A 27757-nucleotide genomic window follows, 5' to 3' on the forward strand; every position below is an offset into this window, starting at 1 on the left:
TATGCAACTAGTGCATGTTAGTCGGTGGAACCGGTCTCACGTAAGCGTACGTGTAAGGTTGGTCCGGGCCGCTTCATCCCACAATACCGCTGAAGCAAGATAAGACTAGTAGCGGCAAGCAAGTTGACAATATCTACGCCCACAACAATATTGTGTTCTACTCGTGCAATAGAGAACTACGCATAGACCTAGCTCATGATGCCACTGTTGGGGAACATTGCAGAAAATTAAAAATTTTCCTACGGTTTCACCAAGATCCATCTATGAGTTCATCTAAGCAAAGAGTCATGGGAGAGAGATTGCATCTACATACCACTTGTAGATCGCGAGCGGAAGCGTTCAATGGAACGGGGTTGAGGGAGTCGTACTCGCCGTGATTCAGATCACCGATGACCCAGTGCCGAACGAACAGCACCTCCGCATTCAACACACGTACGGAGCGGATGACGTCTCCTCCTTCTTGATCCAGCAAGGGGGAAGGAGAGGTTGATGATGATGGCTCCAGCAGCAGCACAACGGCGTGGTGGTGGTGGAACAGCAGCACTCCGGCAGGGCTTCGCTAAGCACGCGACGGAGGAGGAAGACGTGTAGCAGGGGGAGGGGGCGCCAGGACTTCAGGGTGCGGCTGCCCCTCTCCCCCTCCCTTTATATAGGCCCCCAAGGGGGGGCGCTGGCCCTGGGAGATTCAATCTCCCAAGGGGGCGGCGGCCAAGGGGGGAGGAGTGCCCCCCAAGGCATGTGGTGCGCCCCCCCCCCCACCCTAGGGTTTCAACCCTAGGCGCAGGGGGTGGGCCTAGGGGGGCGCACCAGCCCACTATGGGTTGGCTCCCCTCCCACTTCAGCCCATGGGGCCCTCCGGGATGGGTGGCCCCACCCGGTGGACCCCCGGGACCCTTCCGGTGGTCCCGGTACAATACCGGGTGACCCCAAAACTTTCCCGATGGCCGAAATACCACTTCCTATATATAATTCTTTACCTCCGGACCATTCCGAAACTCCTCGTGACGTCCGGGATCTCATCCGGGACTCCGAACAACATTCGGTATACTGCATACTCATATTCATACAACCCTAGCGTCACCGAACCTTAAGTGTGTAGACCCTACGGGTTCGGGAGACACGTAGACATGACCGAGACGGCTCTCGGGCAATAACCAACAGCGGGATCTGGATACCCATGTTGGATCCCACATGCTCCTCGATGATCTCATCGGATGAACCACGATGTCGAGGATTCGAACAACCCCGTATACAATTCCCTTTGTCATTCGGTACGTTACATGCCCGAGACTTGATCGTCGGTATCCCAATACCTCGTTCAGTCTCGTTACCGGCAAGTCACTTTACTCGTACTGTAATGCATGATCCCGTGACCAAACACTTGGTCATTTTGAGCTCATTATGATGATGCATTACCGAGTGGGCCCAGAGATACCTCTCCATCATACGGAGTGACAAATCCCAGTCTTGATCCGTGTTAACCCAACAGACACTTTCGGAGATACCTGTAGTGCACCTTTATAGTCACCCAGTTACGTTGTGACATTTGGTACACCCAAAGCACTCCTACGGTATCCGGGAGTTACACGATCTCATGGTCTAAGGAAGAGATACTTGACATTGAAAAAGCTCTAGCAAAACGAACTACACAATCTTGTGCTATGCTTAGGATTGGGTCTTGTCCATCACATCATTCTCCTAATGATGTGATCCCGTTGTCAATGACATCTAATGTCCATAGTCAGGAAACCATGACTATCTGTTGACCAACGAGCTAGTCAACTAGAGGCTCACTAGGGACATGTTATGGTCTATGTATTCACACGTGTATTATGATTTCCGAATAATACAATTATAGCATGAATAAAAGACAATTATCATGAACAAGGAAATATAATATTAATGCTTTTATTATTGCCTCTAGGGCATATTTCCAACATGAGGTGGGCTTGGGAACCCTGCATACATCGTTTGGGGCCGTGAGCGACACCCCGGCCGGATCTCCTTGCGGATGGAACCCGAATAGGCGATAAACTTGGACAAGAGACTTGTGTGGTTAGTCAGGTCGTGGCCGACACCCTCGATGGGCTTCCGCTTGAAGGTTGCCGAGTACATGTCGTGTAAACGGCGGTAAGTGGTGAGAGCGTGTGTGAAGAAGTACACCCCTGCAGGGTTAATATGATCTATTCGAATAGCCGTGTCTACGGTAAAGGACTTCTGGGTTGCCTGTACAGTTCATAGACAAGTGAAAGTGGATACTCTAAAATACGCAAGATAAGCGTGAGTGCTATGGATGGAGTTCTCGTAGGGAGACGGGAGCGGATCCATAGTGGTGTATTGATATGGTGAATATGTGGACTCGTGTGCGCCACCTCAAAAGAGTTACTTGCAGTCGTAGTTTAGGATAGCCACCGAGTCAAAGCCGGCTTGCTGCAGTTAAACCCCACCATCCCCTTGTTGATAATGATGCATACGTAGTTAGATCTGATGTAAGTCTTGCTGGGTACATTTGTACTCACGTTGCTTAATTTATGTTTTTGCAGAGAGACTTTAGTCTCGCTAGTAGTACCACGTGGACTTCGACGTTTAGCTTATTACCTCAGCTACGATCTTGAGCCTTCGGCAGGATCTAGTAGTTAGTCAGGCTTCTTAGCCTTTTTCATTTGTAGATGTCTGTACTCAGACATGTTAAGCTTCCTCTTGTGCTTGACTTGTTTGCTCTGAATGTTGGGTCATGAGACCCATGTTTGTAATATCTCGCTCCTTGAGCCTATTGAATAAAATACTTGAGTTGTAGAGTCATGTTGTGATGCCATGTTGTATTTGCACATATCGAGCATATTGTGTGTATGTTATTGAAATGCTTGGTATGTGTGGGATCTGACTATCTAGTTGTTTATCCTTAGTAGCCTCTCTTACCGGGAAATGTCTCCTAGTGCTTCCACTGAACCATGGTAGCTTGCTACTGCTTCGGAACACTTAGGCTGGCCGGCATGTGTCCTTCTTCGTTCCTGTGTCTGTCCCTTCGGGGAAATGTCAAGCGATGAATACCGGAGTCATGTTAGCCCGCTACAGCCTGATTCACCGGAGTCCTGTTAGCCCAGTGCTACAGCCTGGATTCACTCGCTGATGACCGACATGTTCGATGCTGGGTCATGGATGCCTGTCCCTGTAAGTATGTGCCACTTTGGGTTTACGGCTAGCCATGTCAGCCCGGGCTCCTTATCATATGGATGCTAGCGACACTGTCATATATGTGTGCCAAAAGGCGCAAACGGTCCCGGGCATAGGTAAGGCGACACCCGTGGGGATACCGTGCATGAGGCCGCAAAGTGATATGAGGTGTTACATGCTAGATCGATGTGGCATTGAGTCGGGGTCCTGACAGCTAAATGCACATGCATTGCTATGGAGAAAAAAAATATCATCACCGAAATGCAACTTTCTCATATCCTAATTAATACGATGCACCTTGTTCCACCATGAACTATCTTTTCACTCGAAAACCAACAAAACCTACTTTAGTGTTACAATCAAATGGCATCAAAGTACTAATAAAATAGTCGTCCTTCATATATACTTTCTTATGCATTGTCGGTGCACAATATATGATAAAAAAGACAACATTATTGAACTCCTTGTGCATATCTGAGTCAAAAGATGGAACCACGGTAAATGTCCAGTTTAAGGGCAAAGAAGATACATAATTTAGTTCACCGCATATCTGCATGAAAAGAATAGTCAGGGTTAAACTGTACAAAACATTGCATCGCAGCTTCTGTAGTTATGCCCACTGTGATAGTTTCTCTAACAAAAAAATGAAGAGCAACTTTTCTGGAAAGTCTACGTAGGGGCTACATGTACTCTCAACACAGTATATTCCCTGGGCTTCATTTCATCTTCACACAACTCATCAACTTCATATTTTTCTCTATATAGCTTACGAAAAGAATTAGTTTAGCAATATTCTGACTTCGATCTAGAGCACCAACTTCCCTCTTTGCTGAAAATTTGAGAACGACCAAATAACATTAGAATAAGTTATTTTAAATTACCAAAAAAATAGAGATAAGGTGTGTGATGTGATTTGTGACTAAGAGGCATTGAAAAGCATTTTTGCATGCTCAAGGCGGACATGAAAAGTTCAGCAAACAACATATGGAAAGAACAACAACTTGCTAAATAATAATAGTAGTAATAAAATATGCATATAACAGTTTACTGACATAAGTGTAGCACTAATTATGAGGATTCCCGCCGATTGTGATGCACACACATCAGAATATCCAGAAATAAGAGAAGGATGGATGTACAAGCCTCCTCGGAGCTCAGTGACTTTCAGCCGTTGGATCGGTTTGCTTGATGCATTTCTGGACGTCGGATCAGCATCTGGATCAACCTGGGCCGTCGGATCTCGAGCTGGCACTGCTGGAATGAATAGTAATGGCAGAAAAATGTAAATACCATGCCCCCACCGGGGTACTTTGGTCATTTCAATCGTAGGGGGTATAAAAGGGCCGGCTCCCGTGGAGACAACCCTAGCCGCCCCCCCCCCCCCCCCCGCGCGCGCCTCCTCTCCCCTCCCATCCCACGCGCCTCCTCTCCTCCTTCCCCGCCACCGCCCGGCCTCCTCCTTCCACCCCTCCGCCCGGCTCCTCTCCCGCACGCGCCTCCTCCTCCTCCCCACCAGCGCCTCCCTCTCCTCCTTCCCCGCCGCCACCCGGCCTCCTCCCCGCCCGCGCCTCCCTCTCCTCCTTCCACTCCTCCGATCTGGCGCCGCCAAACCCTAATGCCCCGCCCTGGCCCTGGCTCCCATGGCAGGGAAGGAGGAACGCCGCCAACCATCCTCCCCGTCCATCGCCGCCACGCCATCGCTGGCACCTACCCGAGGCGTGGGTGCTGCGGGTCAACCGCGTCGGGGAGATGGGCGCCATGCATCGGTCGCCGGATCCGTGCGTCGGATCCGCTGCTCCTCCCGCCCCGCCGCCCACGACCCCCTCTCCCGCAACTCCGGCCAGCCGCCGTCGAGAGGTCAACTCTGGCCGCCTCCACCACCACCCATTGGCAGGAGCGCACCTCCCCTCCCCCACTCCTCCTCCTCTATCACGTGTTCATCACCAGGAGGAGCAGCGGATCTACCTGGTGGCGTCGCCGTCGGCTGAAGGAGTGGCGGACCATGGTCCTCGAGTTACTGCACCTCCGGGAAGAAGACGACCTGAGGTGAGCAGCTTCCAATCCGCCATGTGAAGCCACCACTGAGTGCCCTCACCACTTTCCCCATCCCCCCTCTCCTTCTCGCATGGATTTACCAGTTCGTCTGCTCATGATTTGATATGTTGATTTTGTCATTTGCAGGGGGGTTGGATCCTAAGGGGCAGAGATGCAGTGCTCCAGAGTTGTTGGGAAGAAGAAGATGGGTAAGCTCCTATTTCTCTTCTATGTTGATTTAGCAGACGAAAAAATTAGGAAGAGGACTATGTTGGTGCTCTTATTCTCATGATTTATGCTAATCAGCAGCTAGAGGACAAGTTGCATGATAATTATTTCGTTCTTAGGGAAATATTCGTTGCTGACTTGCTATTGACTCTCAGATTTGCAAGGTCGATCGACATATGCGACAAAGATCCTGTTGTGCACAAGCATACTCCATACATTGTTATCCTCGTGAGGCTTGCAGAAAATGGGTCGATGCGCGTGATGGTCGGTGACCTTAGGCCAGGCAAGAGAAAAGGGAATTTAAGGTACATGATTTTTTGGGTTTGTTGGCCAAATAACTAAACAAATTTCTAGGATATTCTGATTGTTGACAAAGCTACTGTTTTTGCCATGACCTAATTCGAGTTGTATGCTTAAACCGCGAGCCACCAAGAAGTGGTCCAGTTTTACACAGTGCTCCTAATAGTACAATTAAGGAAAAACAGTTAACTCCCTCAATGATTTGGCCCTTGACTCCCTCTCAATATGGTTTCTCGATGCATAATGGACTACCAAACAATGTTAAGGAGCCATAGGTAAGCAAGAATTCACAATTAACAGCCCTTGTAGCTGTGATAATATGACATCATGATAGTTTGGTAAGCAAGAATTCACAATTAACAGTCCTTGTGGCATTTACATACATGTTGGGTTCAGATAGACATATGAAATACCTTGATGCTGACCCTAACAAGCCCAACTAGACCATATGAACGTGCAGCAACCAAGACGGTATTTGCACTTCTGCAGATACTATCTAATTTCGATACAGAACTCTCTGGAAGCTGCAGTGGTGAAAATTTGGTGCATACTTCATATAGATGTTCTTCTAGAATGTGCATTTTAGGATCAAGCATTTTCTTGATTTTCATATTGAAGATCAAGCATTTTCTTGATTTTCTTAATATGGAGCTTTGACCATCTCTTTGGTGACCAGTTTGGATAATTTTAGTTATAGCACCCACGCAAATTTTGTTTCTTTCTGTATATTCTCAGTCTTCTCAAAAATTGAAGGATTGGTAAGCCTTTTGGTATTATATATTTTTAGTCCATGTTAGGGTATCTGTCTATTGTAGGTGAACTGGAGCTTCCACTTTTATCAATGTTGCTTGTGTAAAATATAAACATAGCTTTTCAGGCAATTCTGCTTTGTCATGGAGATGAAAAGTACTCCCTCTGTAAACTAATATAAGAGCGTTTAGATCACTACTTTAGTATTCTAAACGCTCTTATATTAGTTTACGGAGGGAGTAATTATTTTGGTGTGGTGAATCAATTGTTTTGCTGGGTGAGATATATCCCTCTCCTTGTTTTCTATTTGTCAGGTTTCATTTGATTGAGGTTTATAAGACAAGATCGCAAGTTGTAGAAAGGATGTACATATATGTACTTTTCTGTATAGGTCTTGCCCTGTGAAATTATGTAGTAGTGTTTGTACCTTTTTTTTCTTATATCATCGCCTGTGAGTGTTCCCAATAGTGTGGACTAAGTATGCAGCAATAGTGTGAATCAATCTACACTTGCAGCATGACTGTTTTTTCGCCCTGGGCCTTTTTATTTATGCGATAGAACTTTCTTTAGCAATACACCAATTCAGAATATTCATATATTCTTTTCTTAGTCATTTTCAATTTTTATATGTTGGCGAAGAACTTACTTTAGCAGCATAGTGCTAACAAACTTACTTAGGCTATCAAACAGTGTACAACTAAAGAGAATTCAATTAGCTGGCTTGTTTGTAATCAGTGGTCTAGGTAGGTTGCAAGGAAGAGGGCTTTTGTATCATTCTTCTTTTGATTTTTTGGATCAGTGGTCTAGGTAGATTCCAAAGACGGGGATTTTTGGTGTTGGCTTCTTTGGAATTAGTGGTCTAGCTAGGTTCCATGGAGGAGGGATGTTTGTTTGTATGTTGGATATAAAAGTATCAAGTATCAACTTGATCTATATCTGCTCTTTTGCTTTTACATGGCTCACACGGTCATGTTATGCAGCTTTAGAAGAGATTGCAGATCATAAGCTTGCAAGGATAATTGGTTAGTGACCCTTTATCTTTGAGGTTCACCAGGATCACATTACAGGTATAACCTTCATCTCTTTTTCAAAAACATGCATCTTTATGTTTTGTATAAATATATGTTTGCTGTTTTGTGAGTGTGCTACTGCGCATTGCTTATATATTGCTAGATCTTCTATGATTTAAAGTGAAGATGAGTATGTTCCTTGCATCTTAGCGTTTCACCCTTTCCGCTTTAGCAGGATATACTGAGGAGATGCTTTCTTTGACCGTCCGTTAATTATATATTATTTACTCACACTTGATAAATATATATGATATTTTGAGTAAGAATTGAATCTGAACGTGTGCTCTTGTCCAAAAAAGAGAGCATGAAATGATATATTTTACCTATGAATCCTCTTCATGTATAAATAAGCATGCAGATTGTTTTTGATGTCCTCATAACCTGTTATTATAAACCATATATGATTAGAAGACAAGAAAGAATGGCAAAGAGGCACAAGATTCTCATGCCAAAGAGATACACCTCACTCAAAGGATTTTGACTGACGAGTCCAGGTTTGGTACTAATTATGATCACTTTCAGGTCCATTTGCAGGTTTGGTTTGATTTTCCTTTATGGTGCAGCACCATCATTTGGACTTACAACTCTGAACCAGTATATGAAGAAATTTAAAGTTCTGGATATATATTCCAATGATGCAGTGTAAGATCCATTCTCAGCAATCCTTTCTACTTTGGTTTTTGATGTGATGCCATTGCTCGACTCCTCCCTTCTATTGGAAAATGGTGCTCTTCTATATCACTCTTCATCTTCAAAAAATTTAGTTATTTTGTTTTTATGTTCCTTTGGTTATACCATGCTTAGATATGTAAGCATACCAATAGCTTGGCATTTACCTCCTGGTTATGCCAAAAACTTTATAATATTCGATTTGAATAATTTTGTTGCAGTGTCATGTAGTATTATTCTTGTGAGAATTCAGTTGCCAGAACTCTCTGTTTCTGATGGTTTTCAACCATTTTTATATGTTGGTTCTCATATTTTTTTTGTTTGGGAAATCCGTTGACTGAGAACTTGCTATGCCTGCTGGTTAGGTAATTGGTCTTTGTGTCTGTGTGTGTGCGCGGAGATCGATAAGGCTAAGTAACTAACTTTTGTTGTGATATAAATCTTTTGTACATGCATGTTTCCCACATCAAGCTCGGACATGCTTTTGCTTTCCTGATCTTTATGCGGTATATTATGTGTACATGTGCACGTTGCTTCTCCTTTGATGATGCATTCACTCTGGATTTTATTTTTCAGAACCATTTCTCCTGCCAGTCCTTCCAAGTCCCTCAAGAACTCAGCAGATTCTCACGTTCTGTTCAAGCTGGCATTTGTGTGACGAACATCGAATTGATGCATTTGTATCTCCTTTGGCTGGATACAGAGTTCCATATTCTGAGAAGAAGGGCTTAAATGATGTATGTGAATAATTGAAGGGCAGATTGCTGATACGACACGGATCATATTTCTTTCAAATACAATGTTCTTTTGTGTTGGCCTTTCTATTTGGTCATTTGATTGCACCAAAGATTTATTATTTTCCACTACTTTAAGGATACAACCAATGAGGCAATTTCTGAAGGTAAAGAGTTGTATGTGTTTTTCATGTAGTGAGTGCTTTGCTTTATTTTCTTCCATCACATTGGTTGAAACTTCTCTACTGCTGAGATACTTATTGCTTAATTACCGAGGTAGAATCTCCATTATTATGTATATTCTTACTAAAATTAACTCATGAGAATATTTATTAATGTCCATGCTATTTCACAATCAACTATGAACTTAAGGTGGTGTTGCCAAAGGCAGTGCTAGCTAATGCATGGACGGCTGACAAAGCAGATCATCATCACTAGCATGTATATATCATCAAGCAAGGCAAAGCTTGCTGGCGGAACCAAGATGATGACTTTTTTTTGGGTGATGCACCTATAGTAATCAGTGACCTATACTAACTGAACATGGACGAGAGAACAAAATAAGAAAGAGGTGGCCATTGAATTGTCACGATAGATCAAAATCATGATCGGTTAGTTGTTCCTCCAATAGCATTGCATGTAAATGAATCTTAATATAGCTCACCACAGCTCGCTCCTCCCTGTTTCTTCTTCAATTGTGCCAAGCTTAAGGCCGTAGCTACTATTCAGATAGGTAACCTAGATTTCTTTGGTCGGCGTCCTGCCTGGCAATGATGGAAACAGAGGTGGCACGACTCCGTGATATGGATATGAGTATGATAGTGTTTGACAATGGCGCATGTGACGGTGCTTGCGGGTGCCCATACCGCTAGGAGGGTTGTCTGCACGGTGTTGGAGTGGTCAGTGACAGTGCAGCTATGCCATGCATGGATCAATAACAATAGGCATGAGTGCCAGCGGGTTGTAAATACCATGATTCAGTTGCACATATGTCTTTGGTTGGGTCAACACGTCGCATTTTACTTAGTGATTTGTCATGAGTGCTCTCGCGTGAGATTAGCACGTCTTTCATACCTGCCTTTAATGTATGCTTTTGTTTTACCAGTTGCCAGTCACAAGGCTTGATTAGTACCCTGAATGATTTAATATCTTCTGTTGTTTAAGGTTTGATCTTGCTTATTTTGCTAATACCATATGATGCGAATGGATTAAAGCTTTCTGTCATTACTATTTAGATTGTATTATCCTATGCTTTTGTTGGATAAATGAGTGGCGGTGCTGGATATTTCATTTCTTGGATGGTTGTCTTGCCTGTTGTATCTTTCTACAACTGAATTCATGGTGCTGCTGGATGTGTGTATATTTTGTGCTAAAGAGTAATTCCTAAATAATTGTTTCTGATAAAGAACGATGCCTTTCTTACACAGGTTGTTTGATGCATTTGTGCTCGTCGGCGGGACGGTGCAAGGCGCAACTCCGCCGCGGTTCCTCGCCGGTTGGATGGCGTTCAGGCGCAACCCCGGCGCGCACTGGGTACTGCCTCGGCTACAACCTCTCTCGGTGAGGTCCATCTTCCTCCTGCTCCTCTGTTTTGGCTACTATATGGGGCATGGCCATGGCTATATTAATGTGGCGCTCGTCTGGTTGATGCTCTATGCCCTACTCATGCATCAGTTCCTACTTGAGCTCTATAGTTGTGGATCCATGCCATTTTAGGGTTTCTAGGCTACTGTTCATGTTTAGTTGCTATCATAGGGAGTTCATGTGATGCTCTGGTTTACATGTGGATGCCCTGGTCCTATAGCTATGCTCCTGGATTTGCTAGATTAATCAGTGGTGTTCATGCTAGGGCGATGATGATTAATCGTGGCTGAAATAAGTGTGCCTTTGAGCAATCGTGGCACCTGTGCGTATTAGGTTGGACCCTCCCTCTTGTCTCTAGAATCCTTTTTGATCATGTGATACTTGTTGTTGTCCTTGGATGGTCATTCTTGTTGAGTGATAACCAGGGCAGCTCCACTGTATAAACGGATTGATCTGGTGATAAGAGATGATGGGGGTAGGTTATATGATCGAGGAAAGGTGAATCTGAGCCCACTATGCAATGAACCCTAAATCCTCATAGCTCAGCGACTCTGGGCCGTTCGATCGAAAGCCCCTCGTGATACCGACCATCCGATCTCGAGCCCGATCGCCGTGAGCCATCCAATTTTGACCCCGATCGACCTGGGCCGTTGGATAAAATTCCAGTTGCAACAAAATGTAAATACCGTGCCCCCACCAGGGCATCTGGGTCATTTCGCTTAGGGGGGGGTATAAAATGACCGCGGCTTCCTGCAATGAAAACCTAGCCGCCTCCTCTCTCACTCGCTCCTACAACTGCCTTCCTCCCTCCCTCCCACACAGGTGGCTCACACCAACCACGGTGACGGCGACAGTGGCCACGGAGGAGGGCGGAAGAACAACGGCGCCGGCGATGGTGTCCGTTGCGGCTATGCAATTAACCCTGAACCATTTTTATTTGTACTAGGTATCTGCACGTGCGTTGCAACGGGAATAAACGCTCCCATGGCAATAAAACAGGACTATTTTGGACAAGACCACTACCATAGCTGCGTCAATGGGTCGGCAGAAAAGTATTAGTTCTCGGCCATATTCATTTACTTTCATATATGTTCATTGTCCCTTCTTTAAAATATCATAAATATATATATATATATATATATGTAGTATTTTTGTGAATAAATAGTCACGATATTATTTTAGTAATCTAAAACATCTTATATTTGTTTTTTAACCAAAAACATCTCATATTTGTTGACAGAGGGAGTAGTAAATTATCGTATCAAAATGTCCCTGCATATATGGCTATAACAAAATCCAGGATAAATATAATCACAACAACCACTTTTGTGCATAAATAATTCAGTTTTTCTACAATTAGATTACGTGATGCAAATCTAAATCTATATCTTTAACTTCTCTATTGAAGGTAGAAATAGTACACACCATCTCATTGTATAGTTCTGAAACCTTTTTCAATAAATGAGCAAAACTAAATCGCGATCACATTAAGTTAAAAATTAAAATAGGAAATGCTTTGGTACACCTTGGTACACCCCTAAAAAGTTGCACAGATCTCAATCCAGAACAGTGGTAGTACAAATTGAAGAACTAATCTATTGAGCCAAAAAGGATAATATGCTCATCTCCCATACAAGACGATGGTTGCCGCGAGCACGTTGATCAGCTGAAGAGAGTCGCAGACGCCGGCCATGCAGCCGACAGTGGCAGCGACGGACTTACCGTTGTGCGGGACCTCGAGGTTGTCCTGCTCCCCCCGCCGCGCCATGTCCCCGGCCTCTTCCGCGCTGTTCGCTGTGGTTGTCGCCGTCGACGAGGGCAGCGCCTTCAAAGCTCGCAGCTTTCCTCCCTTCACTTGCGGAGGGAAAGGACACACATGCATCTCGTTTAACATTCCCCGCTTTTGTCTGCCAACTGTGCTGCCTCCGCCTCTGCTGGCTAAAACAATTTTGACCCAACAAACCGCGGCGTGCACGTATCAGGATGGTTTGTCGACCCCACCGGTGATAGATTAGCAGAGGGCGCCCAAAATCCATATATCCGCATGCTGATTCCTGGTGAACACGCATGCACATATACACAAGATTGATGATCGGGGTTCTGTCGATCGCCAGTTGGGTAGAATTGTGCTATTTTCTGCTGTCATTTTTAGCAACCTGTAGGTTAAGACAGAAATTTGTCGATACATCATGACAAAACAAAGTTGCACAAATATTTGCTATTATCTCACACATTGTAGGGAGATATGGCAAACCAGTTAACAGATACATCAGGTATTCATGGGTAAAATAATAATTGACAAAGCAACCTACCTTTAAAGGAATCATCAAGGGTGGATCGGCTAAATCCATTAACACCTGGGCGTGAAAATAATTGCCTTCTCATCCGACGAGATCTGGAAGATTGCACCAACATAATAGCATCAGGGAGCTGCTATGACATGCTTCAGGTCATATTATTTTTCCAGCATATACCTGTACGTGGTGTGGATGTTCTTGCACCAGTACCTCGTGGTGCTGGCCATGCTAGTTGTCAGGGCGACGTCGCCCGGCTCAATCTGGTCAGAGGCGTGTTTGTCGTGGGCGATGCACACCACCGCGTCAGTCCGATGCACCTTCTTCTACTGCAACGGCTCGGCCTTCGGGGCGTCACTGATCAGGTCTCAGCGTGCTCGAGTCCGCCATGAGCTGCCGGGCTTCCCATGCGGTGACTGATGCTCGCCTGGTGCCAATTCTATCAGTCAATGGAGGAAGATCGCGGCGAACGGGCGGAATGGCAGATGGGCACGGAGGATATTGGATGGCGCAGCGGACGGAGGTTGGGGTGAGATCGCACAACACAGCGGACGGGATGCATTGATCATGATGGACGGCGAGGTCCCGCGCAACACAGCCGCCAGGTAACAATAGAGCATATGAGCGATTGTGCACGGGGCCATCCCAAAGCTTTTCAGGTCAGATCACATGGAGCGATTGTGCGTTGGGTTTTATACAATTGGAAGCCCAATGGAAAGCATGACTGATTGGATGAATAGATGGAAGGGATCGAGAGTGATTTTAGGAGGTATAGATGGAAGGGATCGAGAGATATTAGCGGAGGTATCCCATGAGAATCGTGCATGCGTGGGTTTTCCCATGATCCACCTTTGATTTGGAGGAAACTATGTTGCGGGAGGAAGACCTTCCGGTTTTAAAATTGGTGGGGGTAAAAAATCGGAAGAGGAGGGGGAAGGGAGCGTACGTCGGGGGTGACGAAGAGGTCGGACAAAACGTAAGACGGGAGACGGAACACTCCGTTTCTTTTAGGTAGTAGAGATTTAAAGGTGTTGCTTATTTATGCTCAAGTGGTGTTCGTGCTAGGGCGATGATGATTACCTTGGCTGGAATTAGTGTGCCTTTGAGCAATCGAGGCACCTGTGGGTATCAAGTTGGATCCTCCCTCTTGTCTCTAGAATCCTTTTTGATCCTGTGATGCTTGTTGTTGTCCTTGGATGGTCATTCTTGTTGAGTGATAACCAGGGCAGCTCTACTGTATAAACAGATTGATCTGGTGATAAGAGATGACGGGGGTAGGTTATATGATCGAGGAAAGGTGAATCTGAGCCCACTATGCAGTGAAACCTGAACATTTTTATTTGTATCCAAAGTTGATACATATTTTGTGTTACTGTCTTGGCGCGAGGGTGCCGGTCCCAACATTTTACTGTCCAGGATTTAGCTTGTATTGTCGTTTCTGAAAGACCGTAACACAAAAAGGTCTTATCCAACTCCATAATTTTACTGTATGAGACAACCTGTATAATTTTCAGTTTGTAGAGCTCTGTGGTGCCCTATTTTTCTGTTGTTATATTTTTCTATTGCTGGTCAGATCCATGTTGTCGTGAATTGTGAAGTACAACTACAAGTCCAAACCTGGACATTTTTAGAAACCTGACATTTTTAGAACCTGAACATTCTCAGTTAGTGGCTCAAAACTGCTCCACTAGAGTAGACATTTAACTTAATCAATTCACCATCTATTCAAATACTCCTATTAATTCCATCTGAGGAGTAGACATTTAACATAAGGTAGCCCCATTTTAATTTAAATGTAGACTATTTTTGTTGTAATAGCCCATTAGAGTGACTTTTCGTTCATGAGCAGATCCTTTTCTTAATGTGTTTGATTCGAGGCGCCTCCTCCCGGGCTCTCTCGTAGGTGAACTGTAGCGACAGCGTGTGCGTGGGGGTCAAGCACGATAGCGCTGATGGGTGCCGTCTCCGTCGACTGGAGAACCGCAGGTCGCGGCTCACGCCGCTGCTCTACTGGGGTCATCAGCCTTTGTACTCGCGTTGCGCGTGCACTCAGGTACTTCATCCCAGGTTCATATGTCACAGATGTCCATGCACACAGCTCTGACCCCCTTTTTTTGCTGCTCCATATAGTGAACCAACAGAGTCGTGGATGCAGTGTGAGCGGTAAGCCAGAGCTGCAATTCGTTGAACATGGGGTGCTATTGTGATGATCTCATGCCTCACGCTCTATGTGTGTATCTCTCTGTCATGTTCCCTTTTTGCTATTCATTCATGCCTGTTAGAATTACTAAGTTTTTTCTTGGTTTTGTAGTTGTGTGTTGCTATTAAGAATGATTACCCTTTTTTGTCAGAAAAGAACAATTACCCTAATTAGTTAGGATTTAAATGTCACAAGTGGATTGCTGTTAAGAATCATTGGACGGACTATTTAAGTTTCACTCATAAGTGTTTCCAGTTTATGAATTGAATTCTATTTTCGGACAATATATAAACTTTTGTGCATATTAATGCAGGTATTAGTAGTCCATTTCCTTTCTGAATATGAGCTTTGCTATGGATCTTGGGAGCAGGTCATCCTTGGTTTGCTTCCAGACCAGCACGTTTACCATCAGGCGACCAACTTGGATTGGCGCTGTTGTTGCACGTGCATAATTTATTCTCTACTATCTGCTAGCCTGTGATTATTTGATATGCGCATGTGTCACTGGTGGTACATGTGGTACTTTGCGACCTACTTGATTTTCCTTTTGGATGCACATATTCTTTATCTTCTTGAGCTACACTTTTTGGGATGATCTGTGATTAATCCATGTTGAAATGAGAAAGTACGTCATCTATCTCTCTATATGATTATTTCATATCAAGAGTAAGAGTATATATGTGCTGGTACTTAGTTTGTGCAAAAGCAGCTACATACGGCTATTTGTTGTAATGGCATCAAGATTGACTTTGTGGTAAGAAACGCCTTACTTTATATGGATAAGATTTAGTACTTAGATATATGGGCCAAATGTCTATGCTCATGTGTGCAATCTGATAGAGAGACTAAAACCTTAAGTATATTTGAGTGCTGAGGATTTTTTCTTTTGTTCAGCTAAAATTATTTGGCGGCCATATCTTCCCACATCGCTTTGCTTCTATTGTATATCCATTGGGTTTTGTACAAAACCTTTGTTATACTAGATGCTATTAATAAATAAGTTCTCGCTGATTCGCAGAGAGGTACCCACCATTGAGACTTCTGGGAAACACTGCTCCGACCGGCTGGAGGTGTCGCCGTCGATGAAAGAGCGCCATGGAGAGGAGAGCTTTCGCCACTTCCTCCACCACGACATTTCAAAGCAGTTGTTGCCTCCCCATCGCTCAGTAGCACGAGCAGCGGTGGAAGCAGGACCATACTGTCTTGGACCAGGTCGCGTCCCCAGAAGTGGACAATGAAGGCCTTTGACAAGTGTGCTCTCTCTCTCTCTCTCTCTCTCTCTCCACCGCTGCTGGATCCAAGTCGCTCGACAAAATGTTGGTGTGTGACACTTCCTCGGATTGTTTTATTTGGTTCTTCATGAGCCCATTAATAAATCTCATGTATAGCACCCCCTGACAGCTATGTTTCCATGAAATGCAAACTGCGGCGGATGACCACACTCCATAGAGACAAGGTATATTCTAAAATATGTGTATGGATCTTGGGTGGTGATTACTCAAGAAGGATAACTCATTTTTTTGTTGTCTAAACAATTTGACAGCGAACACGCTAGGACCGAATTTGCATACACTGCACGCAAAGATTTATTTGGAAACGGTCAACATGGCCAATCAGAAGGAAGGATACATCAGTCTGCGAAATCATTTTGCAATATATCTATGTCCCATGTGTAGTAGCCATCACCAATTCTATTTGTGATCCACAGCTTTCAAATCTCTCTCTATATATAGGGGTCTGACTGAGTCAAATATAATGGTACATGGAGCTAGCTATCTAAGTTACTATCTTATCTAAGATGTAATTGATGCTTTCTTTTGCCCAGTAGTATGTATTTCAATGGATTAACTACTGTATTAGTCATGTTTCAATGGATTAACTATTGTGTTTGTCATGTAAAACTATGTGTCCTATGACATGTGACTTTCTATGCACCTATAATCTCAATGCCACTGGCTCTACTCTTCTACACTGAACTTCATGTCTTGTTGCTCTTGAACAAGCTAAAATACTTCTGTTTTATCATGGGCATGAAATCAAATTATCTGAGCGCCATGGCACTCTCAGTGATAATAAATTTAATAACATACGCTTAACATGAATTACTACTACTCAGCATTACCTGCTTGATCAAAACGTTGACACCGGCACCCTTGCGCCAAGGCGCGATTCCGATCTAGTAGTTTATGAACTGTGAACTTGCTCTTGCGAGGACAAGATAGCATGTTATCGTCGTATTCCCACACAGGTATGTGAAGCTCGCCCTCCGACCAGTCGCAAATCAGCTCGTGCTTCCACACAAACTGCCGACGCCGGAGCTCTCCACACAAAAGTATTGTGATTGGAAAAGGAGCCGTTCATGTTGTTTCCAGTATAACTGAATAAATAGAATTAGCATGGTCAATGGCAAATTGAATTAGCTAAACACACGCCCCATTTTTTCGAATCAACGAGGATTGCATGGCCGGAACGAGGTGCTCATGAAAATTCGCACCATCGGACATGGATGCTCACCTTGGCCTATGGAAAATAGGCTCTGCCGGCGGTGGCTAGGACGAGGGGCAGGGTGGATTCGCCCCGACGAGATTCCGCACAACCGCGTTGGATCCTCGCGTGGGCAGGAACACAATGTTGATCAGCTCGGCGCCGTGCACGCCCAGCATGACGTCGCACATGTTGGCCAGCTCCGCGAATGCTCGTGCGTGCCCTCGCAGACAACCACCTCGAACCCAAGCTTCTGCGCAGCGCGCACGATCTCATCGGCGTTCATGAACCGTCGCGTGTTGGCGCGGGCGATGAGCAGGACCCGCGGCCAGGTAGCGGCGGCGGGCACGGCAAGGCCGCGCGGGAGGCCGTAGGTGCCGCGCATGTGCCGGCCGGGCGAAGTCGACAATGGAGTAGGCATTGGGCGCGCTGCGCGCAGAGCGGGTAGATGCCGAAGTCGGCGTGGCAGGTGAGGCCCACCTGGACTGGAGCGGAAGCAGCGTGCGGTTGGTGGCGGCGAGGGATGATCCGCTGGCGAGGTCGTACGTCGTAGTTGGAGAGGCTCTTGAAGACCAGAAGGAACTTGCCGATCCACCAGACCACCACATCTGCAGATCGGAGACGAGGGACGATCCGCCTGACGCACCACTCCTCGGCTTGGGGCGCGCCCACCAGGTGACCGTGCCGTTGGCATCTTCACCGCGGCGTATGTAGAATAGCCTCTTCTGGCGGCGGTTGGGACGAAGCCGATCGATTCATTCCCAGCAAGATTTCGGGCGGCCATAGCTGGATCACAGGACGGGCGTCCTCCTTGACATCGGATCATGCGGCGGTAGGGGAGGAGGGAGGAGGTAGGCGATGTCTCAGGCGGTGGCGGCGGGCAAGGGTAGCGCTAGCTAGGGCATTCGTCGCAAGGGAGTGGGGAAAGATTAGACCAGGACGGGAAAACCAACGCTTGTTGTTTCGGTGTTTTTTTAGAGAAAAATCGGGAAAACCAGCGCTCGCGTGGGGAGGGGGATCGACGAAGGCGTGGGGAGGGGGATCGACGAAGGGTGGGTCGACGTAATGGGTAGTAGAGATTGCGTGAAAATGCCGGGCGCCCTCGCGTGCGTCCGTCTGCTGGCTTCCGCTGAAGCGCACGAGCCAGGAGTGCGAACAGGCTGGCCCATTTCGGGTGTTGAAGCAGGGCCAGGCAAACGGTTTGGGGAACCTTCTAGAGGGTTCCCTCGACCGGTTTTTTTCATGTTTTTTTCTTTTACATGGTTTTCTGTTTTTCTTGTTTTCTTTTTTTTTGTTTCTGTTTTCTATTTCTTTTATTTTTTTCCTTTCCTTTTCTTTTATCTTTTGTGGTTTTTCATCTTTATTCTTTCGTTTTAAGAAATGTTCGAAATTCCAAATTTTCTTCATGATTTCAAAACTTGCCCACAATTTTTTTTAAAGTTCTTTTTATACAAAATTCACAATTGTTCAGCATATATTAAAAAAATGTACAACGTATATATGAAAATTGTTCAACATATATCACAAAAATGTTCAATGTGTAGTTCAAAATTTTTCATAGTATATTTACAAAAAATATTTAATGTATATTTAACAAAAAATTCAGTGTATATCACAAAATTATTCAATGCGTCTTTCAAAATTGTTCAACATGTATAATTTTTTTTGTCTATTTAAAAATTGAACATCGTATATTTACGAAAATGTTCAATGGTTGAATTTTTTTCTATTTTTTTCTGGATCAGTCACGGCATGGAGTTCAAAGAAATTTGCGCGATCAACTAAGCACAAATGCTTAGCAGCTGAATTGGTGAAGAACGCTTACTCATTGCCAGGTTGTGAGTTTGAATCCTTGGTTAAGCGTTTTTTGTTCTTTTTTTTTAGTTTTTTTAGGAGAGTTCTTTTATTTTTAGTAGCGCTTCGCTATGACGCCATCGAATGGGCTGGCACATTCAGTTCGCGCCTGCGCGAAAGCTCGTCCTTTTGACGTTAGCGAGCGTCAGCTAGGGATGGAATTTCCTTTTGGACGCTCATGAAAGATTTGCAAGATTTGTTCGTGTTTAATTTTTAAAGTGGCATATCAAAAAATCTTCACTTCTAAAAAAAGGAATATAGCGAAATCACGGCATTTCAAAACTGCTCGCAATTTTAAGAAATGTTTTCCAAATCTCAACGCTTTCTGTGTGGTCTTATCATATTTTGCACCTCTTATAGCCAGCTCTTGTTGTCTGGTGTACTGGCGATTGGCGAAGGGCTCGTTGTCTGTTGCATGAGATCCTGGAATCAAATCCCATAAGTCTTGTTTTTATTATGCCCTTTTTATGTCGCGCGACAGGAATCAGATTGGGCCGGCCCAGTAGCGCGTCTCCCCTGTGCGTCGAGCTGCTGTATGACGCTAAACGCTGAATTCCCTAGCTGACGCTCGCTGCTTTCAACTGTCGGGTTCCGCACAGGGATATCCAGTATCCATCCGCTAGGGCCGGCCCATTAGAAGAGTTCCACCGATCCCGGTTTTGGGAATCTGCTGGAAGGTTCCAGCCGGTTTTTCCCGGTTTTGGGAATCTTCTAGTAGGTTCCTCAACCGGTTTTTTCTTTTATTTTTCCGTTTGTCTTTCTTTATTTTTTTCCTTTTTTATATTTTTCTCTCTTCTTTCGTGTTTTTTTTCTTTTTTTGTGTTTTTAGAAAAATGTCCTTAAATTTCAAAAAATGTTTTGACTTATCATAAAAATGTTCTTTTTTCTTTCTCTTCTCCTTTTTGTATCTTTTCCAAACAAGTAAATTTTTTTAAAAAACATTTTTTTTCTAAAAATGTTCGTGTTTTTGAATTTTTGTTCTGAATTTCAAAAACTGTTCGCAATTACAAACTTTGTTCCTATATTAAAAAAAAGTTCACAATTACAAAAAATTCTAAATTTTCTAAAAATGTTCGTGCTTCCAAAATTTGTTCATATTTTTCAACAAAATTCAAAAACTTGGAAAATTGATCACTTATTTAAAAAAATGTTCTGGATTACAAAAATTATTCATATTTTTAACTTTTGTTCTTTTACGAAATTTACTCTCTCTTTTTTCTATAAAAACCTTTGTTTTTTCGAAATTTGTTCTTGTTTTTCAAAAAATGTTTGGCATTTTCAAAAATTATTCATTTTAATAAATGTACAAAATTTAAAAAATTGTTCATTTTCTTAATGCTTTTCGAAAAAAAGATTTGAAATTACAAAAAATTGTTTGCGAGTTTGTAAAAATTTTCCCGTTCCAAAATTCGTTTGAAAATTTCAAAAAATGTTCATATTTAGAAGTTTTGTTCGGAGTTTCGAAAAATGTTCCGTTTCCAAAATTGTTAGCAAATTTTAGAAAATGTTCAGTTTTTCAAATTTTATTCTGGAGTTTCAAAAAATATTCGCGTGGTAAAGTTTTTCGTGTTTCCAAATTTTGTTTGGAAATTTGAAAAATTGTTCCTGTTGAGTTTTTTGGGTAGTTTAATAATATTTCCGTTCTAAAAAATATGTTCGTGTCTCCATAATTCGTTTGTGTGTTGAAAAATGTTTGAGTTTTCTCAAAATTTGTAAAAAATCTAATAATGTTCATGTTTGATAAAACATTCACGTTTTGTTTTTGAAAAAAAGAGTTGTGTTCGAATTTTTGAAAAATGTTCGGATCAGCGTTTGAGTTTTCTTAAGGTCTTTGCAATGTTCGTTCATCAAGAAAGCTAGCTACCTCAACTGGTTCGAATTTTATGCTGCGAAGCAGTGGGTCTAGCGCTCGATTCGTAGCATCGCACCTTTTTCTTATTCCAGCGTGATCCCCTTATGCGATCCCTCGACTACTTGACGCAGGGAGCGTCCGCAAACCCTATTCGCCGCTTGCTGCGGCGAAGTGTCGGGGATTCGCACAGGGACAGGAGATGGGCCGGCCCAGTTCGAGCTTTCTACGTCCAAATGTGAACCCAGTTTTTTCCTGTGTATTCTGTTTTTTCCGTTCTTCTTCTTCTTTTTCTATTTCTCTTTTTCTTTTTCCTTTGTTTTATAGTTTTCTTTTTTTCTTTTTTCTTCTTCTTTTCATTTATATTTACTTCTGTTTCTTTTTTTCTTTTTTCGATTTTTCTGTTTGTTTTCTTTCTTTGGTTTTTTATTGCTTTTTCCTTTCCTTTTCTTCTTTTTTTTATCAAAAGAATTTAAAAATATTCAAATTTTGTTCGTGTTTCCATAAAATGATAAGGTTTCAAAAGAAGTTCTCAAGATTCAAACATTGTTCTCGTTACACAAATAGTTGAAAGTTTCGAAATGCAGAAATGTACCGGATTTCAATTTTTTTTTCCCGTTTTCATAAAATGTTCGCGCTTCCAAAAAATTTCGGGGTTTTTCAAAATTTGTTCTCAAGATTAAAAAATTGTTCGTGCTTTAAAAATATGTTCGCGCTTCCAAATTTGCTCGGGATTTTTCAAAATTGTTCTCCGTTTTAAAATTAGTTCTCAAGATTAAAAAATGTTCATGCTTTAAAAAATTGTTCACGCTCCCAAATTTGTTCTCCATTTCAAAATTTGTTCTCAAGATTAAAAAAATGTTTGTGCTTCCAAATTTGTTGTCCTTTTCAAAATTTGTTCTCGAGATTCAAAAAATGTTTGTTCTTTAAAAAAATTTCTCTGTTTCAGAAAATGTTTGAAATATTTCAAAAAAATGTTAGTCATTTAAAAAAAACATGTTTACAAATATGTTCTTGTTTCTCGAAAATCTTCGGAAATTTTAAAAACTGCGTGTAATTCCAATTATTTTCATGTAATTCAAAAACTATTTCGAAATCTGAAATTTTCCAAAAAATTGTTCGTGTTTTCTAAAATGTGTGCAACAATTGAAAAATCTGTACGCTACAGCAAATATGATCCTGCAAATCTGTATGTTATACTATCACTGTATATTAAAAGTGATGCGCGCAGGAAATTACCACGAACTCCCAGTTGGTGTGGCGGCTAGCATCTCACGTAATCAACTCTCTGGCGTGAGTTCGATCCCTAGCCGCTGCACTTGAACTTCTATTTGTGGATTTTTTTGCGCTATACATGGGCCGGCCCAGTCGGAGCACTCCTGTGCGAGCGGCCGACTGTTTGCCGCAAGGAGTGGCGCATAGGAGCTCCCGGGAGCGTCACATAGGAGACAGGGAAAATACTATTCGCCGCTAGCTGCGGCGAACTGTCGAGCAATCGCACATAGCACCTCAGCGAGCGACAGACATGGGCCGGGCCACTTATGTCCAACCTGTTTTGGGAACCTTCTAGAAGGTTCCCTGAACCGGGTTTTTCCCTGTATCGTTTTCTATGGTTCTTTTCGGCTTTCTATTGTTTTTTTCTTTTTCTTTTTCGTTTCTTTTTCTAGTTTATGTTTCTTTTATTTATGTATTTTTCACAATTTCACAACTTTGCAAAGTTTGCTTGCAAATTAACAAAAATGTTCGTATTTACAAATTTTTGTTCATGAGTTTCAATAAATGTTCCTAATTCAAAATTTGTTCGCATTTTTCAGAAAATGTTCGTGTTTGAAATTTTTGTTCGTGAGTTTCATAAAATGTTCCCTCTTCAAAAATTTGTTCACATATTTTCAATTTTCTTTGGGAGCTGTAAAAAATGTTCGCAATATTTTAAACAGTGCTTGTGTTTTCAAAAATATTTCACGAGATTGGACAATGTTCCCGTTTGAAATTTGTACACAAATTTCAAATTTTGTCCGCAAGTTTAAAAAATGTTCGTGAATTACAGAAAATGTTCCTGTTTTCAAATATTGTTCTCAAGTTTGAAAATGTTCAGTTTAAAAAAAACGCAGATTCAAATTTTTTGGGGGTGGGGATTTTGTGAAATATTTGTTTTTTCCAAAAAGATCCTAGTTTTAAAAATTGTTCACATATTCGAAAATGGTTATGTGTTTAAATTTTGTTCGCACATTCAAAAATGTTTTGGGCAATTTTCATAAAATGTTCGTGTTTTTCAAAAAATGTTCATGTTTTCAAATTTTGTTCTAAAATTGAAAAAGTTCATGTTTTCATATATTTTTCACAAATTAGAAAAATATTTGGTGAACTTCATAAAACGTTTGTGTTTCCTATTTTTGTTCCTGTTTTTCCGAAAATGGTCACATTTTCAAAAAGTTATTAGTAGTTTCAAAAAATGTACTCATTTTCAATTTTGTTGCTTTTTTCAAATTTTATTTTGAGATTTCGAAAGATGTTCGAGTCTTACAAAATTTGTTCAACTTTCAAAAAACATTGACTTTTGTGAACAAGAAAAATTCTGTTCGAAATTTCAAAAAAAAAAAAGATTAAATCTTTCGCTCCCTACAGTTTATATGAACTGAGCTGCCAGATTTAGACAACAAAATTTATATATTATGGTGGGTAAGGACGTGGTTCACTCACGTTAGATCGTGTGTTCTATACTACTCATGCACACTTTTTTGGGAGTTCTTTAAGTTTTGCCACTGTAGTTTGTTTCTTTAATAGTCGCAATGTTATATTTCCATGAAAGGAGCCATGGTGAAATTCACCTTTCCTGCTGTAGATCTCGAGTTCGAATCCCACCATGGCACTTATTTTTCGTTGATTTTTCACGGCGCGCGGCCCAAAATGCCCGCCAAGGACGTGCGCCTGTGCGATGGCGCAGCAGTTTGACGCAGAACGCGTCACATAGGACCTCTCAGGAGACAGAGGGGACCCCTCGCTGAATATAGAGCCACCCGGTTGGGCCGGCCAAGGTGCGAGGGAACAACATCCTTGTTTTCCGTTTGTTTTTTTTTCACGTTTTTATTTTTCCTTTTTTTCCTTTCTTCTTTTAATTTTTTTATACTTCAAGATATTAAATTTCAATATATTATCAACATCACCCTACATTAAAATATTTGAAAAATATTTAACAAGCATTAAAAATGTTAGATGAATATAAAGAAATGTTTATCACATATATGAAAAATGTATACAAAAAAGTGTATGATATAATTTAATTATCTATTTAAAAATTTAATCAGGCATTTGAAAAAATGTTGAACAAGTCTTTGAAAATGTTAAGTGTGTGCAGAAAAAAATTTGACCATGTATTATAAAAATGATGAAACTAATTTTCTCACGTATTTAGAAATGTTAATCAAGCATTTAAAAAATGTTGAACAAGTATTTGAAAAATGTTAAATGTTTATAGAAAAAATGTTGACCAAGTAACAAAAAAAGATGATTTTCTTTCATTATATATATCTTTCCCTAATAATAAAGCACAGATTGACTCCGTGGGTTCACCGTCACAATACGCTTCTTCCCGTGAACTTATGCTTTCAATTTTTTTCTTCAACACGCACTTTCAGGTTCCTTTTTCTTGCCCATGGACTGCCTCATCTGGACTATCTCATCCGTGACGTTTTCTTGCCCAAGGACTGTCTCATCGCACATGTGGGATTCGTCAGGTTTCATAGTCCTCCATCGAGTATGATTCCTTTCTTCAAACCTTCAATCAATATGTATGTTGTGGGCCAGGGGCTACTAGAGGCCATGATCGAGGCAGACGAGGAGCTCGGGGAGGAGAGGATGGAAGGATGGACACGGGAATCGCCACAGACGACGAGTCAATGGCATGTGCGGCACGCATGCCGGCGCATGCAGTTGGCCACCGGCAACGGAGGCACGGCTAGCAGCTACATCGTGTCCCGACGGCCAACAGCCCCCATGCGCTCGGTGTGACGGTGTCAGCCTTGCTCTCCAATGGCCGGGTACATATATATAAGGGTGTCCGACCGATCGATCTAGAAGTGGTTCTGATCAACGATGATGCCACGACGACACGAGCTGATTTTCCAGGAAAACCTTAAAACATGCATGCATGCATATACGTGAGATCATTCACAACACTTACTAGATATGTATGCTTGTGTTTGGAATTCTAGAAGGAAAACAAGCTAGGTTGTAACAAGATGAAGACCTAAGCTTTGAAGCATGGTTTCATCACATTGAAGCAGCGATGGGCGCTCAGGGTACTAGCTAGATTGCAAGGACTTGAAAGGCAATGCAAGTAAGCTATTCAGCTGGATGCATGCTTATCAATCAAGGGCAAGCAGCCAGTGGCGGAGCTAGCATTTGAGATCAGGGTGGTCCCCCCCCCCCCCTCCCCCCCCCCCCCCCCAATTTTTTTACAAATATGACATGTGAATGTTCTGGCTTGTTCTTGGTATCACATAGAAATAGATGAATATGGTCTTACAAACACACTAGAATTTTCAACTAATACTAAGTTTTGCATAAAGAAACCTACAAAGTACATAATACATGGACCATAGACATACCTTGAGAAGTTCAAAAGGGCTATGTTTCTGACCTATGCTCTTGCACTGTCATGAAGGTACCAATTATATCATCTTCATTCACCTCGGAGAAAGCATCCCTCTCAATGTATGTGATTAAGCAATCATCCAAAAGACTATCACCCATTTTATTTCTTAACTTGCTCTTGACTATGCTGATGGAAAAAAATGTCTCTGACCCTCTTCATGCTTCAACAATTCTATAATAAAAATTACTTTCTACCAATACACAAGTTAATTGAGGCATCATGTGCAAAATGAAAGTACTTGAGGCAGAAATGGTAGTTTGCTTCATTCAAGCCAGCTATAATGAAAGTAATTGAGCCAGAATTCAAGCCTTTGTGGGTTCATTCAAGCGAACTAAAATTTTACATCATTTTTGCATATAGACTGATTTAAGCAAAGTGCTTGTGCAAATTATGTATGTATTCATTCATGTGAAGGAAATTGAGGCAAAAACGAAAACCCTAGTCTGAAATTAGGGCAAGGCAAATCCTAAGTTTGAAGTTGGGGAAAAAAGTACCTGTAACTTGTTTACCGCCATGGTGGGGCTTTGCTAGGGAGTACGAACGGCGTGAAGCTGGGAAGTGGAGGCGGCACCGCCGGTCGCCGGAGGCCGGAGGGCAGGGCAGGGGCGCAGCCGCGCAGCCTCGTGCAAGGCAGAGAAGTGGCTGGACTGGGTGGGCGGCCGGGGGCAGGGCAGGCCGAACTGGACGGGCTGGGCCCTGGGCTCCGGTGGGCGGCGGGCGACCGGCGAAGCCGCAAGGAACGGCGACGCCGCGACGGCGAGGCAGCTGGCCGGCTGGGCGTCGGGGTCGGGCAGACGAATTGCTGCGCGAGGAGGGCGAGGGTTCTCCTCGTTCCTCCTGCTCGATGTGGACCGTGGCTGCATTCGTCCCTGGATAGGTTTAGTGGGGCTTTTTTCTTCTGTCTGGCCCAATTAAAGATATAGGTATATAGCAGTCTCAAAATTCCAGGGTGGGCCGCGGCCCACCCTGGCCACCCTTTACATCCGCCACTGCAAGCAGCTAGATGCATGCAGAGAAGCGGACCGAGAGAACACTAAAAACATAAACAACATCATAGGTACTCAGGTCTCGTACCTATGTACTTCCTCCGTTCCTAAATATAAGTCTTTTTACAGATTTCAATATAAACTACATACGGATGTATATAGACATAGTTTAGAGTGTAGATTCACTCATTTTGATTCGTATATAGTCCATGTTACAATCTCTAAAAAGACTTATATTTAGAAACAAAGGGAGTACTATATTATTGTCTGCATGAAAGTATGGCTACATGCAGTTTTGACATCAACTTATTTGAGCGGGGACTTCAAGTTGATTTGTGTTTTTCATTAGTGCCACATCTCCCACATTTTATATTCACAGAATAATTACACACACCGCACTTCGTCTACATAAAACTCGAGGTCTACCACGACTAAGTTAAGTATATCTATCGCTGCATTATGGAGCCAATATATGTCACTATTTCAATTACAAATGTTTTATTAACTATTTTGATCTAGATAGATATATCATATACATGAAAAAGTCTTCTCAGGTCAAAGTTCTAGAGTTCTGACTAGCAGTCAGCCGCACAAGGCAGCGAGAAGTAGGTAAACTCTAAAATACCTGAATTATCAAATATATTTCATACCCGTTGCAACCCACGGGATCTTTTGCTAGTATAAATTTAATCAAGCAGTTAAAAAATGTTGCACAAGTATTTGACAAATGGTAAATGTGTTTAGAAAAAAATTGACCATGTATTAAAAAATATAATAATATTGCATTTCAAAAATGTTAATCAAGCATCTGGAAAATGTCAAAATGTTCATATTTTTTTGACCATGTATTAGAGAATGTTAATCAAGCATTCGACAAAAGTTCATAATTATGC

The 27757-nt window shown here is 42.6% G+C and overlaps 3 long non-coding RNA genes across 3 annotated transcripts; 2 read left to right on the forward strand and 1 right to left on the reverse strand.

Annotated features, from left to right (window-relative positions):
- The first annotated feature begins 10407 nt into the window (after positions 1–10407).
- Positions 10408–16253, forward strand: LOC123134541 (uncharacterized). The gene is made up of 4 exons (XR_006465664.1): positions 10408–10519; positions 14741–14890; positions 14968–15067; positions 16056–16253. It is a non-coding gene; the product is annotated as an uncharacterized lncRNA (long non-coding RNA).
- Positions 12074–13926, reverse strand: LOC123138264 (uncharacterized). Its single transcript, XR_006468923.1, has 3 exons — positions 13018–13926; positions 12856–12938; positions 12074–12699 (listed from the first exon to the last, which is right to left on the reverse strand). It is a non-coding gene; the product is annotated as an uncharacterized lncRNA (long non-coding RNA).
- A 50-nt stretch (positions 16254–16303) lies between the features above and the next one.
- On the forward strand, positions 16304–17411 carry LOC123134542 (uncharacterized). The gene is made up of 3 exons (XR_006465665.1): positions 16304–16357; positions 16439–16493; positions 16581–17411. It is a non-coding gene; the product is annotated as an uncharacterized lncRNA (long non-coding RNA).
- Positions 17412–27757: the final 10346 nt, after the last annotated feature.

This window comes from Triticum aestivum, chromosome 6B (genome assembly GCF_018294505.1).
Source record: "Triticum aestivum cultivar Chinese Spring chromosome 6B, IWGSC CS RefSeq v2.1, whole genome shotgun sequence".
NCBI classification, from domain to species: Eukaryota; Viridiplantae; Streptophyta; class Magnoliopsida; order Poales; family Poaceae; genus Triticum; species Triticum aestivum.